The sequence below is a fragment of the Siniperca chuatsi genome, linkage group LG18 (assembly GCF_020085105.1).
Source record: "Siniperca chuatsi isolate FFG_IHB_CAS linkage group LG18, ASM2008510v1, whole genome shotgun sequence".
Taxonomy (NCBI): Eukaryota; Metazoa; Chordata; class Actinopteri; order Centrarchiformes; family Sinipercidae; genus Siniperca; species Siniperca chuatsi.
The window spans coordinates 10,289,709-10,310,176 of record NC_058059.1 but is presented as its reverse complement, the minus strand read 5'-3'; the positions used below and the strand labels follow the sequence as shown (position 1 = coordinate 10,310,176).

Here is a 20,468-nt window from a genome sequence, read left to right as displayed (position 1 = left end):
TAAATAGATACAATTGAATTGAGAAAAATTTAATTGAATTGGTTCCAAGTGGCAGCAATGTCAAGAAGGAATATAGGGGCTGAGACGGGAACTAGAGAGGATGTGGAAAGACTTGGGGCTGGGACCTCAGTGTTGGGATAATGGTTTCAAGAGATTTAACGAACAACTTTCAAATTCTCTGTCAAGGAAAAGCACATAAAAACAGATACTATACAGCGCAGAACCCTCAAACTACTAAGAGTCTAGTTGTACTTTAGAAAGATACATATAATTTATAAGATAAATATAATCTTTGGGGTTGTTTTAATATTTGTATGCAGAGGCAGTTGAGCTCTGTTTCACTAGATTTTCATTAAGCGAACAGGAGGAGGCAGGTCAACATTTTCAAGTCGAAGTCGAGTACATCCATTAGCAACCTGGGCTTTATATTTGCCAAAAGCATTTTAGTGAAAATTTTAACTTTGTGCAGTTAGTCAATGGAGATGTTGATGCTTTTGGGAAAGTCAACCCTTTATGTACAAGCTCGAATCTCTGAAAGACAGAGACAGCAAGAGACAGCGATTTGAAGAGAATTGGTCAGGAAAAGCAAAGTGAAAAGCATAAAGATGAAAATTTCAAATGTTTCTCAGTGATTCAGGTGTGATTGTTAACTACACATGTCGGTGTCTTGTTTGTCTTTCTCCTGCACTCTAAACTCTCCCTGTATTAGTCGAGATGCTTTTAAGGGGGGCTGACAGCAAAATGGATTAAATGGGGTTTGCTGACGGAATACATATCAAATCTGCGGGCATGCAATTGTGGGCTGCAGCATTTGCAAGGCTTATGACTTCTGCTGAGGCTGTGGATCCATCATGCCTTGCCTGCTCCTCTCTTCTCCTTGTAATTCAGATGTGGTGGAAGAGAGAAGGAGAAAGGCGAGAGGGGAAAGGAAAGAGCTCTTGATCAGCTGCTTTGTCTGAAGTGAGTCACCTTGCAAATATATGAATAGCAAATGCAGGAAAAGTAATCTGGTGGCGCACTGGTACATCCTCCTATTTGCATACCTGCCAGCCCCTGTAGTTAGCTCCCGCATTTCAGGACTTGGCACCTCAAATACGCAACGGTATGCATATATTTTCTTCCCTTTTTTCTATAACTGTGTCTCTTTCTTTTTCCATCTCACCTTCCTTTGTCTCCTTCTCAATCCTGTCCATATCTTCCCCTCCTCTATTTGCTTTTTGCCCCCCTCCACCCCGCCACCTCACTCATCCTTTTCCCTCTGTCTCCCTCAGACATCAGGGTGTTTTTCCCCCCCGGCAGCATGCATGACAGGGGAGCAGGTGGAACGGAGAGCAAATGACAAATCTCTCTCTCCGTCCCTCCCTGCATCTCTCTCTCCATCTCACCCAGTGTCCTGCCAGAGGCCCTCCTCAGCCTTCCTTCCTCCCTCCTTCCGGCACGTTCTCATTCTATCTGACCATATTGATATTCAAATCTGCCCAGGCTGCATTCCACCTTCTCTCACCGTGAAGGTCTTGCCAAACCACCAAAGGAGAAACAAGGTGGGCTAATGTCTCCACCATGATTCTTAATCCACAGCTAGACATACAAAAATGACATGCTGTAGGTGGTGCTCTGCAGCACTCATATGCAACTCACTGGCCTAAGATCTGTGATGAAATAAGCTGAAGGTGGTTAATAAAAGATTGCTTATGTAAGAAAATGGTCATCCCTGGGGGCAAATCAACTCACGCTTTCTGTCCCAAACTTGTGTGTACATTATGTGTTCATGTGTCTGTCCACATGTAGCTGCTTCTGCAAGACATAATCCCCAAATAGAGATGGCAGAAGAAAGTGAGAAAAGACTGTTTGTCTGTCTGTTGTTGTTGTTATTGACATGGTCCCACATGACATGTGAGTGGTGCCAATGTCTCACATCTGGCCATGAGCTATCATTATCTTTGCCTTCTTCTCTCTGATGAATCTGCCCCAGCTCCTCAGCAAGGAGCTGGGCTTTATTTAATGGGCTCTTTCAGCCGTGGTTTGCTAGGCGGAAGCCTCTTACAAACCCATTTAAAGAAGGGTCTATGGATTTCATGGCTCCCCGGGCGCTCTCTCCTTCTTTCAATAAGGTGAAGTCCAAGGCTTTATCCATCCGTCAATGGGCCAGGGGAACAGTGGATGCAGCAGTTTTTAATCCCAGAGATGCCACTGTCCACTGTATGCTTGGCTGTTCCCTGATAGGAGGGCCTCCTTGCACAGCTCTCACCTAGGGACTTTTTAGTTCCTGTGGCAGAGCAGATTTATTGTTACACAGATGGGGATAAAGACTGGACACCTTGGACACCACTTGCAGACAGAAACGTAGATAGACTGATGAAGGGAGAGACAGAGAAAGAGGATGTGAGCATATTTAGATGGTTCTGAAGCAGAAACTATGAGATACAAATTCAAATAGATAGGCTTGACATGCATAGCACCTTTCATTCATAAGATGCAGCGCAAAGTGCTTTACATAAAACTGCATTTACCAAGACTAAGCGTCTACAGCCATGTTAGCGGCTTATGTGAGGCCGTACTTAGGCACAGTGCGCTTTGGGCTAAATGTTAACATGCCTGATACCTTATACTTGCTTAGCATCACCATGACAATTCTAACATGTTGATGCTAAGCAAGTATAAGGTATTGTGTTCAACATCTTAGTTTTGTGTGTTAACTAATATCACTAAATACAAATTACAGCTGAGGCTGATGGGAATGTAGTTTTTTACAATTTGACTTGATGATGGTGCTAGATGAAAAGTCAGGAGATCACCAAAGTTATTACAATTCATACTGAGGGGAACATGAATGTTTGTACCAAATTTCATGGCAATACATCCAATAATTACTGATATATTTCAGTCTGGACCAAAGTGGTGAACTGACCAACTGACCGACATTGCTATCCCTAGAGCCATGCTGCTAGCATGGCAAAATGTTTTTAAAACATTTAAACTGAACAAATGGTTGCAAACAAACTAAACAGTAGTAACATAGAAGAAATATCATAAAATCAAATAATGACATGCAATTTGAGAAAAATTGCATCTTGACATCATCTCTTCTTTCTATTATACTAAAAATAAAATGCTCAGATCATTATAATGCCCTATTCTATTGCTGTTTACAACAATAAACATAGAAAGTAGGCATTTGCTTTTTTAACATTAGAGTGCCATTTGTTACTGCCCATTCATCTGACCAGATTTCTCTGCCTCAGCAACTGGCATACAAATGAAAGGCTTAGTAGGAGAGGACTGATCGATGTATGATTCAGTTAGTTAGAAGCAAATAAAATGTGGTCAGTTTTTGCCCTTTGATAAATCAGGAGTGAGCAACATCCACACCTCCCTCAGAAATAAAAGTATTTTCTATTCTCAGTCTCTTGACTGCGCCCCAGAGAATTGCAGGGCAATGGTTAATGGCATTATCAGAGGCAGTCACTTCACTGAGGTCAGAGAATGAGGACTTGAAATCAATAAAATTCCCCACAATGAGAAATTATTCACCAGCACACACAGAAACACACACATGTATGCACACACAATGGTATTTCTACTGTGCAAAAACATATGGCAAAGCACTTTAATTTGAAATGAATAATTTTCTGCAGAGAACAGTGTCTTTACATGTTGCATCACATATATTTTCAACTATCGAAAACTGAATACAGCAGAAAAAAAGACAAACAAAAGACTAGTAAGTGCTACTAATTTTTTAGCCATGCTAGCAGCATGGTTCTATAGATGGCAATGTTGGTCGGTCAGTTGGTCAGTCAGTGTGTTGGTCTGTGAGTCCACCACTTTAGTCCAGACTGAAATACTCTTCCATATTACTATAGTAATATAGCTGTATACTACTATGCCATACAATTTCGTACAGACATTCATGGTTCCAAGAGGATACATTCTAATGACTTTGGTGATCCCCAGACTTTTCCTCTTGCGCCAAAAGGTTGACATTTTTGTTTTTTTTTCAGTCATTGGATGGATTGTCATGAAATTTTGTACAGACATTCATGGTGCCCAGAGGATGAATCCAATTGAATGTGACGATTCCCTGACTTTTCACTTATCCAGTGAAATATCTCAACATCTACAAGATGGATAGGGACATCAATTTGTGCAGATATTCATGGTTTCCAGATGGTATATCCTAATGACTTCATGAGGCCAGCATAAGGTTGACATTTGTGGTTTTGAGTGAAATGTCTAGACAACTACTGGATAGATTCCTATGAAATCTGTCCCCCTCTGGATGAATTGTAATAACTTTGGTTATCCATTTAGCACCAACATCAGGTCAAAAAATTTTATTTGTTCTATACTTTGGTTCATGACCAAATACCTAACTAATGACATTCCCATCAGCCCAAGCTGTATTTTGTGTTTAGTGCTACATAGCAAATGTTAGACTCTTAGTCTTGTTAAATTAAATATTAGCGTATTCCAGCATGATGTGGAAGAGTATGCCCCTAAGTGATTTAATTATAAAATTCAGAGCCAGTAGTGAGATGGCACTAACATTAGCTAATATTACTGTCTTTTATTTTCGCTCCTACACAACATCAGCAACAGAGAAGCAGTCACAGCCAGTCAGCCATGAGGGAGACGAGGAATAAACAGGAGTGGCAGAGCAATCCCTCAGCCTTTTAGAAAGGTGATACATCCAGCGACAACATCTACAGATTGGAATATCATAGTCAAATGAGCTGTGGAAATGTTATGCAAATCACTGGGCAGCAATTTGCTAGCAGCCTAAAGCCATGCTGGTTTTTGACATGTTTGGGCCATTCCTTTGACAGGGAGTTTCTTACAAACTGTATCTACAAAGGTTAAAATGTTAAAATGACTTTTATCTACCTTTATGTGTATGTGAATGAATGGCTTTACACTTGTTAGTTACTGTTTGTACTATGTAAAAATGCATATTTTGTATATTTCACTTTTATCATTTTTTTGTTGAAGGTCAGTGGAAAAGAACTGTAATGTAAAAAAATATTGTTGTCTTCTGATAAAACAATACATGTGTTCCTTTCCAATTTTTGCTTAATAACTTAAAGATGCCCTGAAAATACGGTGATAAGGAACATTTTGAGGATTCACATTTTAAAGGAAACAGCAGCGTTTTTAAATCTTTAAAGTAAAAATGAAATGCTCACTCTCAGTCCCTTGCTTTGTCTGCCATCACAAATTGTTGTGTTCCACAAAATATATAAAGTGCTCTCATTCAAAAGAGCATTTTAAGTTTTGACTGCTGAAAATTGCATTCAGATTACACAGCAGTATTTTTGATATGTACTGTAACTGCAGCATAATGGTTGTACTGCCTGTTGTATTTTGATTTGGAGGAAATAATGACTTGAAACTACATGAAATCCAACGAAATAAAGGCTCAGACACACCTGAATGACTGAATAGGTTTTTTTAGACGCCTCAGATACTGCTCAAAAGTCTTGTCATTAGTTTTTGCAGAACATCTTTACAGATTATTGTTCTTTTCATTGCCTGTATTTGCATATTCCTGTTCAGAGTCATGGGGAGCTGGACCCACATGCATTGAGAAGACATCAGGGAAACACGCCATACAGGTCACCAGTGTGCCAGGTAAACACAGACAAACATATACACACCTTTTGGCAACTTAGGGCCTCAAATTCATCTGATTTGCATCTTTGAACTGTTGGCAGTCAGTTGAGCACACAGAGGAAAGCCATGTGAACACAAGCAGAACAAGCAAACATGCAAATTTCACATACAAAAGGCCAGATCCAAGACAGTTTGAAAGTGCAGTTTGAAAGTGCAGACGCCTGAGCAACCATTTCTGTTAATCCTAAAAACATGAAGACATTTATGAAACATTTCTGACGAGTTAAAGGGCTTATCTTAAATGAAATAGTAATTGAAGCATTAATAATTCATGATCATTTCTCCATTTAGGCACGTGCAATGACAATTTGCTGGATGTAACATCTCCGTCTAAAAGTCCTCGCAGGCAGCAGCGGCTGGTTATATTTCCATTTTATGCACATTCTTATACTTGTGTTTTGTAATTCAAGTGATCCCTCATACAGTAGCTGCAGTGTAATTTTTGAAGAAAAAGCTATTGTGGGGAGATGGTGTAGATACTAATGAAAGAAACAATCACATGTATTGCCCTTTCTTTCATCATAATCTCATAAAAAAATCCATTTCAATTAAGAAGACATGTCGAAATCCCTTGATTCTACTGTCTGTCTTACTTGAGAATATAAAAACCACCTCAGAAATGAACTGGCACATACAGTTAATAAGTATGTTTACTGTATGTGTTCATTGTGTATGCATGGGGTTGTCTGTATTTTATGAAGAGGAGAAGTAAAAGAGACTTAAAAAAACTCAACAGACAACATGCAGCACTATCAGACTTGTAGTTGAAGATAGTTGAAATGAAAACTCACACTATCAGGGCAGCAATCACTTTATCTCCTCGTATCTCCTCTGTCCCCTCTCCACTGGCACACAGTAGACCTCTAATGTTTGCTGACCCATACAGGACTCGACTGCGTCTCAATTACCTGTCTTGGGAACTTTTCAAGGAGGTGCATTTGAGTTCTCACCAGCATACAGGAGAGTATGCAGTACAGAGGGTCAAGATTTTTCTCATTTTTATTTGCAAAAAACCCAAAGAAATAACTAACTGAAGATGCTTATTTTTAAAGAAGAAATAAGATTTTCCCAGTGAGATATATTAATATTAATGTATCCAAAAAGTCATTGGCCACCTTCTAAATCTGTACAGCCCCCCCTCCCGCTCTCCCTCCGCGTAGACCATCTGAATCCCTGACGCCTGGTCTGTTTTTAGCAGTGCTGGATGGAGGCCTGGCACGGTGTGCGGGGGAGGCCGGACCAGTGGGGATGTCCTGGTGCAGTCTGTACGCTGGACTCCTGGCCATCCCATATTAATCAGATTTGCCGCAGCAGCCATATGTCCAAGCAGCATGATAAACCCCCGGCTGCTACCTGGCACCTACAGGACGCACTGTCAACACAGTGTGTGTGTGTCTGCATGGGTGTGTGTGCATTTCACACGTCGTTCCTCCAGAGACAGTCCTTCAAAGATCTGTTGAGACATCAAAAATGTTATTGGCATAAATATTACAGGTATTTTTTTGTATGTTTTTAATTTTCTTTTGAAGATGCTCAGTAAAAAACAAAACAAAGCATGCCCTTTTATTCATTATAATGAATAAAAGGGCATCAGAGGTAACCCTGAAGGAGGAGGAAATCATTTTTGGGCCAAGTGATCACTTACCACAGTGTTTGGGAAAGACATGGGGCTATGTACGTCACTGCAACAGGAGAACTGGCACTATGAACCTGCACTTAAAAAAGGCTCATTCCTGTTTCCATCTGTCACCTTATGCTTAACAGCACATTATATATTTCATATTCTCACATGATTCAGATCCCAAGGTGCCACATATTTTAGACAGTTTGTATCACACTGTTTAACAGCATTGTGGAGAACCTAGCCCTGTATTAGCACTGGTGACACGGATAGCAGGTTCGTGATACAAAGACTGACTGAATGTAATTTCTCATCTGAAGCTTTCTATTAAATTCCACAAAAAAATATGTATTCCACAATCCATAATTCATAACCAAACCTCGCAAGAGGCAACACTAACACTTGTCAAACATGATTAACTACGTCTGTATCTTACACAAATTTAATTCCTCTCTGTGTCTCTGCTGTAAATCAGCGAACAATCACTAGCAAACCCGCTCACAAGATTTGTGGCCGAGGTTTGTCAGGTGTTTGAATGTCCCAGTCAGGATTATCGGGTAAAAAAAACAACGTTTCTGGGATTCAAGCAACTTTTTTGTTGAATATAAATCAAAACTTGCTGTTTAATTGAAAAAAAAACTGTGCAGAACAGTTCACATGCTTTTGTTATAATCAGGGCAGATGTTGTTATTGCCATCTACCGTATGCAAAAGACAAAATAAAAACACAATGCATTTCACTCACACACACATATCACAGTAATGACTATGAATAGGTATTAAAAAATAATTCTGCAAGACAACAAAAATACGTTCTAGACCCAGGGGTAGATAATGTTCAGTGTTTTACTTCTTGACTTTTATCAGTCAGTTATAGAAAAAAATAACATCATGCAGTGTAGTTAAATCTCGTAAGATAATTTGAGTGTATGAAGATGAGGGCTAATGACATAAGAACTCTGAAGTCTACATTGCTCATGAAATTGTCATCATATCTAAAATATCTCACAGTGATATGACAAGAACACTTATAGTGTGTAAATAGTCTAAATATATTTAAGTACAACATTCTAAGCGTAACAAGTGAAATTATTTTCAACAAAAGCCATCGAGGCTGATAAATGTTCTCAGATGACATTATAGTCGCTCAGTCATGCAAGGTAGACTCTTCTCCTCACTGCCCACCCTCCTTTGCTTGCCCCTTCTTGGCGCTCAACCCCACACCCACCCACCCCATCCTTACACTGACATAGCAGGACCCTGCACCTTTTGTCTTGGGCTCCCCCTTTGTTAGCAGCTGGTGGACAGAGCAGAGCAGCAGCCTGCAGCAACAGCAGCATGTCTACTTTACAGTAATGACAGCATACTGCAACACATCACCCTGTTTTTTTTTCTGAATGAAGGAGAGACTTAATTAACACTCTTATGTAAAATGTTTATTGTTTTGATTTTATTTGATTAAAGATGATAAACCTTTGGGGGAGTGATCATTGGTTGGAGGCAGTGTTTAAGAAAGAAATTATATATTTTATTATTCATGTATTTTGATATATTTATTTTATAAAATTGGGATGTGTGTCAACTCTGTATTAACAAATCTACCTATCTATATGTCTGTCTATCTTGTTGTCTCTGGTTGAAGTGTGAAGCAGCATCATCACCACCAAAGTGAACTACAGATAACCCCATGACGTGGCAGACACAGTATGGAAAGCCTATATAAAATTCACAGTGCCCGCATGTATCTGGTGGTGGTCTGAGCCACTGATAAGGCTTTGCAGGCTATCTGACTTCAGTCTAGATGAAGGATGAGCTTCTCAGACATAGACGTTGTCCATCCTGCTGATGCTCCCTCGTCTCATCGTAAACTCTTGTGCACCCTCTGGTGCTTGCTAGTCTCCCAAACTTCTTTGTGTAGCCTGCTTTGCAGATTGTCTTCCTTGTCTGTGTGGTTGCTCATTATTCAGAGACAGACGGATCTCAGGTCATCTGCAGCTGCAGCAAAGGAGAAGCAGGAAAGATGGCGATCATCCATTAGACCGACCGGGCGCACGCATGAAATACGAGGACAACTTTTGGGAGGATCGCTTGAGGAGAAGATTGTACCAGTGAGTTTAACCCTCTTGCACTATATTTCCAGTTTCGCCAAGATTTCGGCTGGGCTTTCAAGGTCTGCGAGAACGTCGGTATGGTAGATCATGGGATATAATTTGGAGAGCGCCTCGTGAATGACCTGGAAAGAGCTGACCCCCCTCTGTTCTCCGTTTAGTCCAGGTCCAGCCGACTTGTGAGAGGAAGCCGGGGCGAGATTTTAGTCGGGTGGGCGCTCCGGCTGGCACCCATGCAGCCAAAGTCAAGTGGGTCTTCTCGCTTCCCAGTTAATATCCTAACCAACCTACCGCTTCCTCGCTATGTCGCCTGTCGGTTTGTTGTCAAAGTGACACAAGGAAATGGACGCGGCGGTGTAGAGAGGGGTCGCCTACGTGTTTCAGCAGCACCGGAGCGGAGTGTTTTGTTATTCTGACATGTCTGGTCAGGGGAATTACTGGCCCCGGCTGTGCGTCCCCTCTCCGGCCGTGCGTGTTGTTGCGCGTTAGCTTCATGGAGAAGCCATTGCACGGATTGCTCTCCTCTCCCAACCAGCCTCCATTAGCGACACAGAGGAGCTGGCATAGCCGCTGGTCCAGTCACACACACACACTCACTATGAAAGCCATGTCCAGTGTGAGGAGGTTTTATGTGCTCCCCCTCCTCCCCCGCTCTTCTCAATTTAAAAAAAGAAACCATATCTGATGGCGATTTTGAGTCGGTTCTCCACAGGGTTGGAGCGAGACATCTCTTGATGGTGGTGATATGAATGTAAACGCAGCGTGGCTTTGATATATTTTTATTCTAATGTTTTGTTTTTGTGCTTATTGCTACATTGTTACCCGCTTGTCCCCTGCAATGTTTTGGATGCCTATTTGCTGTCACTGGTCTCAAGTCAGGTATGTCATACTAGTAAGGGCTTCAGCATAAAATGGAGGAAAGCAGATGAGTCTCCAAGGAGAGCCCTGGAGTCAGACAGGCAGGATCCCTCACGCCAGAACAAAGGTTGTGTTCAAAAAATAATCGGCCACAACCTCTTCTTCTTCTGCTTCCTCTTCTTCTGCTGCTTTTTTCTGCGTTTTCAGCTCGGAAGTTTAGTCTGCTAGAGGAAGCAGAAGAACTCTGAAAAGTAAGTGAGGTTAGATCCTTTAGTGGGGGCTTTCAAGGTTAACTACAGTGTTTTAACTCCATGAACTTGCTGCTTTCATTTACACGATTACACACAATTTTGGCTTGTAACTATGTGGGATTTTTAAAGATTTGCAGGTGACACCTTTGGACAGTAGACCTACAGTGTTTGGGATTGTGATTGGCTGAGGGACACGTGAATGAGATGGGAATTTTAATCCTGAATAATGCAGCGTTTTGAACATGCAGGTAGTTAATGTTCAACAAAGTGGTCTCACCACACACACACACACACTCTCTCTCTTCTGTGTGTGTGTGTGTGAGAGAGAAGTAATGGCTTGTGCAGATAGTTTCTGTAAGGAAGTTCTCAAGATGATTCTCTGCTTTTGTTTTGGACGAGTTTTTGGACATACTTTGTATCTGTTATCTACATAGTCTGTGATGGCTCTAAATTCAAAAGTAAATAGTTCTGATTTATAGACTAATTATTTACAGAGGGACTAGTGGACCCCCCCCCCCATCTGTTTATTTGGCGGCACATGTGCCAGTTATTGCAAGATAGTACTTATTTATTTTCAAGTATATTAAATGACTTTAAAAGTTATTTGGACTAATGGATGAGGTTGTTGGTCATCTACTAACACACTCTACTGTATACTGTAATGCACTGTACGTCCACAGTCCAGCCCTAGTTGACTTTTCACACATTATATCTTAAAGTGTCGGTTGACCAGCCTGTCTGGAGAGTGAAGGAGGTGTGTTTGCAAGCTGTAGTGTGTGTGTGTGTGTGTGTGTGTGTGTGTGTGTGTGTGTGTGTGGCTGTGCTACGCTCTGCAGTTCCCCTGGCCACTGTGTGAAATCTTGCTGACAAGGAGACTGTGAGCTTGACACACTGTGCTGCAACAATGCTGGGGCTGAGAAGAGCAATCAAAATGGTGGCGATGCTCCTTCTCCCTGGCGTGGCAGGGCAAGCAGGTTCTCAAGGAGAACGGCCAGGCAGGAATCTGCTGCGGTCGACACATTTGTCTCGCAGACGGGTGCAGTGGATGTAGTCTGGTGGATGGTGGGTGTTCTGCAAATGAGCCCAGTGATTTAACTCTGGATGTGATTGTGATGTTTCCTTCTTTTTTCTTTTTTTTTTATGAGTCTACACAGATTGTCTCGGGGATACTGACACTGTGTGTGCTGTCTCTTTGCACTTAGAGCTCCTGTAGTAACTTTCACAAGTCTTCAACACATTCTTGACTCTTTATCAGTTGTTAAGCTTATTCATGCTACACTAGCAGCTAATCTGTGTGCTCAGGTTTTCAGTTCAGCTCACCAGCTAAGGTCGTGTGGGTCAGGGCTGTTTGCTTTCGCTGTGGCAGAAATGGCATTTCCACTAGTTTGTGTTATAGTGAACTAAGGCTGGATCGCTAACAGGACAAAGTGGGCAACTGTAGAGGGGCCCCAGATTCTCTGTGGCAATTACTTTGCTGTAATTTGATTAATTACACATTTGTCTGGTAATATACACCACTAAAGTAAATTAAAAACTGAAAAGCTCAGGGCCCTAAGGTGGTTCCTGCATTTTTACCCAAGCTTGATGACCTGTCTTATAGAGGGCCTGTGTCTAAATTGTAATGCTTGAATGATTAGTCGATTAATCGGCACTTCGATTGTCAGAAAGTGAATCAATTTTGACAATCGATTTATCATTTCAGTCATCATTCAAGCAAAAATAAGAAACTTTTTTCTGCTTCCAGTTTCTCCAATGTGAGGATTTGCTATTTATATCTGTTTTTTTAATTGTAAACTGATATAACTGTAAACCCTTGCTTTTCTTTGTCATAGTATGTTAGTAAATTGAATATATTGGATATTTTAGACTGTTAATAAGACAAAACAAGACATATGAATATGTTGACTTGAATTGAACCAATTTGCGTTTAATCAATTTATCACAAACTAGCCTAACTGACACACAGGGGTCTGGGTTGTATTCCAGCATAGAAACACTGGTTGGCTTCTGGGACTTTAGGCAAAAGCATTGGGGCAATATGTGATTGGGGGGCTCAATAGGCGCCCCAAGCGGGTTTATCCAGTCCTTCCTCTAGTAGCTTCATATTTATAAAGTTTTTGTAATTTGTTAAATATACTCCATTTATAATATATTTACACAGCAATGATTTATTAAACAGATAACATAGTATCTTGCAACATGCTATAAGATACTGTCAGAACACAAAACATCTAAACTTAATTTTTTATGTAGACCCTTGTAGCTTTAATTGTGATTTTATGGTCCAAATGTGTGCCTGACTACATATTTGTATCATGTTTGGAGTGCTACAAAGGCTATCCAAATCAAACTGGTTGACTTTTTACCTCCGCATAAAATATTTAACACACATTGTCGCTGCAGTTCAGCTTTAAGGTGACAGGGCAGAAGTGAACTATGGCAGATACTTTTAGAAAAAAAATTATATAACTGGATTTTTGCAAGGTATTTCAGGATTATGCTTAAAAAAGCTTGACAGAGAGGACAGAGGATTAAACAAGAGAGACTTCTGTGATGGTTTGAATGCTGGAAGGAAGTGGTTGTGAAGCTCATCACTCACTCTGATACTCTTTCTGTGTCTCTTGCACACACACACACACACACACACACACACACACTGCTTCCCCCCTCTCATTCACTCACTCACATTGGGTGATGCACTCCTCCATTCTTCTCTACCTGGGGCAGTGAAGAAGGCCAGGGAGACGCACAAAAGCAAATTGAAATGCTCCAGTGAGTGCTTTCTTGACATGATGCATGGCTCATGAGATGCAGCCTGGCCCTGCTGCTACACTTGTAAGTGTGCTGAAACACACAGGCCCCAGATCCAAAACACTATAGTCATTACAGCAAAGCAAAAACCTCACTACTTTCTCTTCCATTTTATGTGACCTTCCTCACTCCATAAACACGTTTCTTTCTTGATTTTGATATTTGAATTAGATTGGAAAGTGTGGCATTGTTACAGTGAAAACCTGGCAGGATCCTTTGAATAATTAAATGCTGTATAACTAGATATAGGCCTATTTGAAAAAAAAAACTGAAAAGCAACATCATGTCAGAGTTTAAATGGAACAAGGAAGTGGCTTGCTAGAGGTGTCATTCCAGTTTCTGTTGTCAGTTGCCACGTCGTGCCACTGCAAAACTGGTTCCTCCTCTCTGCTTTCCATCAGAACATCAACAGTTCAAACGTCACCATTCCCCTCCTGGAAAGAAAAATGCTTGTAGCTCTGTATAGCTCACAGTTGTGTCTGTCTTTTCAGCACACTTATGTTAAGCATATAGGGGGTTAGTTTTATAGAAAATAAAGATTTCAAGTGTAAAGTGGCTGTGCCAGTGTGACAGTTTGTCCAGTGAGATAAATTAAGTCATCACGGCATACTCAGGTTTCCAGCCTGAATTCAGGATTCATGCCCTACTCTAATAAGACACAGTGAACCAACTCTGTCAGCTTCAAGCTGCCTGTGGTGGAAAAAATCCTGAATTCTTTGGAGACGCCCGTTCCTTGGGCAGTGTGGTGCCACCGGACAAGGCCTTCATTGAGCAGGAACAGGAGTGTTCTTGTAGAAGGGATCCACACTGGCTCGGCCTACGAAGCAACAGAGCTGTCCAAGGACGATTAAATATTTAAGAGCTTGGAAAGGAGGTCTCAGTGGTAAGTTAATATTGATGGGTCTCTCATCTTTCCCTTCTCAAACTTGTTGCCTCAAGACGTCGGTTTGGTGAACCTGGAGAGGAACCTCACCTCTTCTCTTCTTAGATAAACTTACCAGTAGCTTCAAAAAAGCTGTCCAAATTGTCTATCTTCCAACATTTCTGCAAGGAAACCAGAGTTTGACTTTTCGGCTCTTTTTTTTATTGCTTCCCGTGCTCTCTTTTGGTCACTCTGAAATACCCCATCCTGACTAGCTTGTAACCTCACCCACTCCCTGTAACTGTAGTAACTGCCATGTCAGGCTTACAAGGAAGTCAGCATTGCAGCGTTTTCTGGCAGTTATCCACTGAACACCACTTACAAGAAACCTTTCAGTGTATCGCACAGCCTTTTCTTGTAATCTTTTTTTTTCTTTTTTGGTGAATTGGTGGAATTAGATACTGCTGAAAGCATTTTAATAGATAAAAGGAAAACAGGAATGAAATCAAGGTTTTAGAGTTTTGATTGAGATGCGATGAGAGAAGACGGTTTTGCTCAGATTGAGGAGGAAGTCACATCATAGTCACATCATACAAATCACATACTTTACTCAATTATTGGATTGGATTGTGGCACCTCTAGAGCTGACCTTAGTCTGTGTTTGTTACCAGCTATCCGTATATGGTATATTTATTTGAGACAGCAGCAGATTGATTTACGTCAGGAGATGGTTTCCTAGGAGAGATGGACTACAAGGCTGCGTGGAATGTATGGTTTCCTGGAGTAATTGTCTTTGTGGAAAAACACTTCCTGGTTTCACTCCAAGATCTGTCCTTGGACATCCTTCACTTTCCCGACTCTTCAGTGGTGTTTATTTAGCCCATGAACCAGTGTCTTAAAGTTTTAGGACATCTGCATGAAGCGTATTGTCAGCCTCATATGTCTGACTATGATCATGTATGGTTTAGACTTATGTATTGTGTGTGCAGCTTTTTTTTTGTTGCTGTAGCCTACTTGTGTACAGTACTTGATAGAATTCTTTTTCTGAGAATTTTTCTCTTCAAGCTCGAGGGAAGAAACCTCTTGAGAAAACCAAATATATCTACCTATTCCTTCCCATATAAAATTGCAAAAATAATCACGCCTAAGGGTATTAATTAAATTGTGCACTTAATCATTTGTGGATGGAATATTTAATCATGTTGTTGAGGGTTGTCCCAAGTTTTATCTTTTATGCTTTTCAATCTGGAAAAAAAACATTTTACCTCTCTCATAGAAGCACTAAAACATTTATTTGGGTCACCTGTATTTGATAATGTTATCTACAGGAGCTTACACATATCTTCTTAAAGTTTTGTATGACAGGGTGATCGAAAGCTCCATATTTAGACTCACAGTCCTCAGATCTCTTTTGGACGTTGCCTTCAGTTTGTGAAGAACAGCAGAGCTGCAATCTAGGTGGCCATATTTGCAGCGAACAAAACCACACATCTCACTTCTGCTTTTGCTGACTGCCATGACAGTCTGCGGAGGAACAGACAGGAGGGGAAGCTGCTCGCTCAGGTCTGTGCTCTTAAAGTTAAACACTTCCATCTGTGTAACAAGATAGCAGAGCGAGCAGAGGCAGCTCCACTCAGCTGAGCAGGACAGTCAAAGACCTTGAGGAGCACAAAATGGTGGATGGCCATGCCACTGATACTCCAGCATGATTGGCTGTGTCTCCTTGGCCACAGTGGGGCTGGCTGTGTGAAATGGAGTCCTCTGTGTGGAGCATTGGCCCAGCCTCAGCTCTGATCCAGAAGATAATTCTGTCAGCCCAGAGAGAGAGAGAGAGAGAGAGAGAGAGAGACACGAGAGAGCAGCCAAGTGAGGTGGCTATACTAAGGGAAGGTTGAGCAGTAGACTTCCAGAGAACTCAAACTCATGCATGTCTGCTTGCTTCCACCTCTTATCTTCACTCAACTACTTGATTTCCTGGGTTCTGACTTCTGTTATTAACTGCATTTTTCATTTAATGGTTTTTGCATTGAACAGGCACACAGCAGCTAGAAAAAAAAGATCAGCTTAGATGAAAAGATTCATTTTTGGTTTTGTTAACAGCAATGAAGGGGGTGACTATGTAAGGGTATTAATTATCTAACCTTCACACCCAGCAGGCTTTAGCTGAGGGATTTACCAGGCCCATGTTTTGTTGCTTTGTGAAAATTTCAGGCATGAAGGTCACATAAATATCTCTGAAGGCTCATGATTGAAACGTAAATGCAGGAGATGTAAAAGACTGTAAGTGCTACATTTTGAATGGAGTAGTATTTTCTTTTTTCGTGGTGGACAACCTGAAGACAGTAGCCACAAGATGGCCATTAATTCTTGTCTCCTTCTAATCTGCTTGGTCATTATCTTCTGTGCAAAAGAGGTCAAACGTTGCTACTGAGTGCTCTGTGTTTCAGCCGTCCTCATTTTCAGAAGGAACAATCCGAGCCCTTTGCTAAACACAAAGGCTACCCTTGGAGCAAGGTTACTTGTACCATGATGGCCAGCTTCTTTTCATGTAATTAGCAAGTTGGATTGGATGGTTTGATTGAGAGAGGAAATGTCTTGGTTTGCAAAGAAATAATATAAAGAGGAGAGCGAGCGCAGTGATATTAAGTATTAAAAGCTGTCTGACTGAGTGGGTGATGTCAGGTAACCATCTGTCAGAGAGAGACAGGCTGACACAGGCGCTGTCTGACCATGCAGTATGGACGACCCACACATAAAATAGAAAATTATCATCTTTTCCTGGGATTAGCATAGTATTGCAACAGGAAGCAATTCTAATGGCATTCCTCCCTCTCCCTTTCAGCTTCTTCGTCTCTCTTTTTAATGTGAGGACTTGCTTGAAGGTCTCAGTCAGCAGAATACTTTGAGGTCCAAAGATCAAAATTCTTAAATCCTCTAGACTCTGCTCATTGTCCTTTATTACCAAGGTGGCACATGTTCATATCATGTAATGCATTAACATTTGATGTCAAATCAGATGAAATCCCAAGTATGATATTTTAGTTTTAAGGGTAATAATATCATGTAAACACCCATTTGGTGATACAGTAAAAAATAATTCAGCTCTGCATCTCCTGTTTAATTTTCTCCCATTAAAACTGCATTCATTCAACTTATTAGGATGGTGGTAAGCCTACATGATCTTTTACCCAGACCCCTTTAAGTGTTGCCTGGACCTGCAGCAGTGAAGTGTTTCTTTTTAACGCCCTCTGAATGTGACACCAGTGAAGGTCAGGGTGCAGACAGATCAGCAAAGCTTGCTAGATTGCAGCGTCTGAAAGGCTCTGCACCTGTATTTACCAGTCCTCTGAGACAATCTGGGATTACTGAGCTGGTTTCCTGAATGTTCACCAAAAATCCAGACTTTTCCCCCCCTCATTCAGTCAGTTAAAGTAACCAGTAAAAGAAAGTTAAACACAAAAGGCTACTGTTTGTAGTCCCTCTGTGCTAAGAATGAGTAAACATTTCAGTTGCATTAAGTATGCGCATAGATCATTAATTCAGGGTTGTAATTGTGTTAAGATTCAGTTAGTTGCATTGAAAATCAAGAAGTGAGCAAATTTTTATTCAATTAAGTGAAGTGATTCAAATAAAACAAGATTTTCAGTGAATGTCAAAGTGTGCAGAGACGAGCATGGACAGCTAGCAGCCGACACAACGTTTTTGAGATGTTACTGCTGAACGATTCAGATAAGGAAACAGATCTAAAATCAGATCTACTGTGAGACTCTTTCACACCCTTTTTTTCTGGAACATAGTGAAGACAAACTTGAAGACAGAGGAATTATGGCACCATCAGGACCTTATCTAGATCAGGTCATCTTTCTATGATGGATTGTCGTGTAAAGAGGAAGCTCTGAAGGAAAAACTACCAAGAGGCCAACAGCAAGCTAAAAATAACTGAAGGACTGTATAGCAGAGTCTTTCCACAACATGCACTTAGCAAGAGTTTCATGTGTTCTGAACACTTGTGAGCTGAGTAACGAGATGAAGACTACTTTTCACCAAAAAGCACATGTAAATTTTTGAGAGCATATGGTTCATTCCCATGACAGGAAGTGGAACTTGTGATCTGATGAAACCAAGGTAGAAGGTTTTGATTTTAATTCCTAAATATAGAGCAATGGCACATCGAGTACAGGTCATCACCTTAATGACAATGCTTACTGTAATGCACAGCTCATAATACTACACAGCTGTTGTGTTGGCTAGAAGGGGAAGAGAATTGTTTAAGACACTAAAACCTTTTTGGGGAAAATGTTTCCCCTTTTTAAAAAGAAAAAGGTAAAAAGGAGTTTCATAAGAGCATTACACAGTCTGTGTAATGTTGTAATAACTGAAAAGTTTCTAACACCAAATCTGAAAACGAAAATGCAGTCATTACAGTAATTTTTCATCATCTGTAGACATTTTTAAAAAACTCTCATATGAAAACAAAATATGAAATTACAATTTAATTTAAAAAACCTATTTTTAGCAAGTTAAGCAGCCTTGCTGGGAAAACCACTTCCTGTCTCTAAAAGTGAACCAGTGCAGTCAAACGCGGCAGTCCAACATGATGAACAGACCTTTCTTTATCTCCATTTACAGCGATCATATGTGACTTTGGCGGCAACTGTGGCAACACGTGTCAATTATGGGATGATGGTAAATTCTAAAATGTAGTTTAACAGTAGCACAGAGTCATAAGGTCAGAGAACTGACTCAATAAAGTCAGGTACACAGTAATATTTGTTTAAAATTTGCTAACATTAGCTAACATTAGCCACCATAAGCTACCGGTCATACCAGACCAAGGCTGTAGTAGCAAAGACCCTGAGTGTACTGAACTGAACAAGGTTGCGTTTTTATTTCTCATGAATTCACCTTTTAATTTGTAGAATGTGTTAATTCTCATTTCAAAAATTACATTATCTTGCTTACATTATCTTAATGCAGAGTGTTGTTGCTTTATATCAGATATTTGGACTTATGGACTTGTGGCTTGAGATGAAGGAGAGCTAGAAGAATGTTTCTGGTCAAAGCTGTGTTAGCTTGGTTAATGGTTGACCTACTTTTTTGAATGCCATATGCTTCCTGAAACAGATTTGTTGCCAGATTAACGGCAGCATTTTTAGTCAGGTGTCTGATAATATCTTATGACAATGTTGATGTTTTTGGCCACTCTCAGCGACGTTTTGGACTTTTGGCCACATCCACAGTTAGTTGATTCATTATTAACATGAGATGGTCTCAGCATTAGGATCCAAATGTGTAGCTGCATAGCTGGTGATTTAGCTTAAAAGATGATTAATATTGCATATTTATTCAGCATATTGACCTCAGAGAATAAAAACTAAAACAGAATCTATAAAAAATAGCATAGTTGGAGAGCACCCTAAAGTTTGATGTAATTTTAGCTTAAAATAATTAAAATCAAAATATTTCAAGTTAATATGTATGCCAACAGTTTACAGGGAGGTGTGTGATGGCATTACTGTTGTATTCCCAGCAGTTTTTTGTGCTGTATTTCATGCCATTCTGATCCTTTTCATTCCATTCCAGCAGATGTCTGATGAATGTTATGACAAAACGTTTATACCGAACATTATTGATTCCTCACATCTTCTCTGAAAAGGTCTGGTCCATTGATCGGCCAGGTGGGATCAATGTCTCATCTCTGTGTATTCAGAGTTCCTCAAATGAGCAGCACCATGTGATCACATCATTTAAGGAAGTGCTCTGCTCTGATCACAGGCAGAGAGGAGTGAGGTCACTGTTCAGCTCACTGTTGTTCTTATCACCCATGAGCTGAAACATTGTTGTAATGAAACAGATATGCATTAGGACTAGACAAGATCTATCTGTCAGGTTCAGGTGGTTAGATTGTGGTATTGTAAATGAATTCCAATGTCAAAGTCTATTAGATTACCTATTAGAGTAATGGGGATTATTATTACATGTTTATATGCATCTGCAATAATCAAGGTATTAAGGCTAACGTGGAGTTCCAGTCATGTAAGTCAGGTGACATTTAATTCTCATTATTTCCTGACTTTACTTAAATATATATAAAAGAATTTTGAAATCACGATTTTTTTTGAAAATATTATAATATAATAATTTATTTATGTATTTATACATTCATTATTTATCTTACTTTAAATCACTATTGTGTAGTGCTGAAGTAGTAGCCTTGTTTAAGCCACGCTAGCAGCTCTGTGAGGCTGCACTTTGGCACAGCGGTGCTTTGAGCTAAATGCTAACATG

At 40.4% G+C, this 20,468-nt stretch overlaps 1 protein-coding gene across 2 annotated transcripts in view; it reads left to right on the top strand.

The window, feature by feature from the left end:
- Nucleotides 1-8,528: 8,528 nt before the first annotated feature.
- The window catches only part of znf462 (zinc finger protein 462), a 52,940-nt gene continuing 41,000 nt past the window's right edge, over nt 8,529-20,468 (top strand). For both annotated transcript variants that reach the window (XM_044173637.1, XM_044173636.1), the window contains exon 1: nt 8,529-9,398. The gene's annotated coding sequence lies outside the window, so the exon portion shown is untranslated. The remainder of the gene's footprint in view (nt 9,399-20,468) is intronic.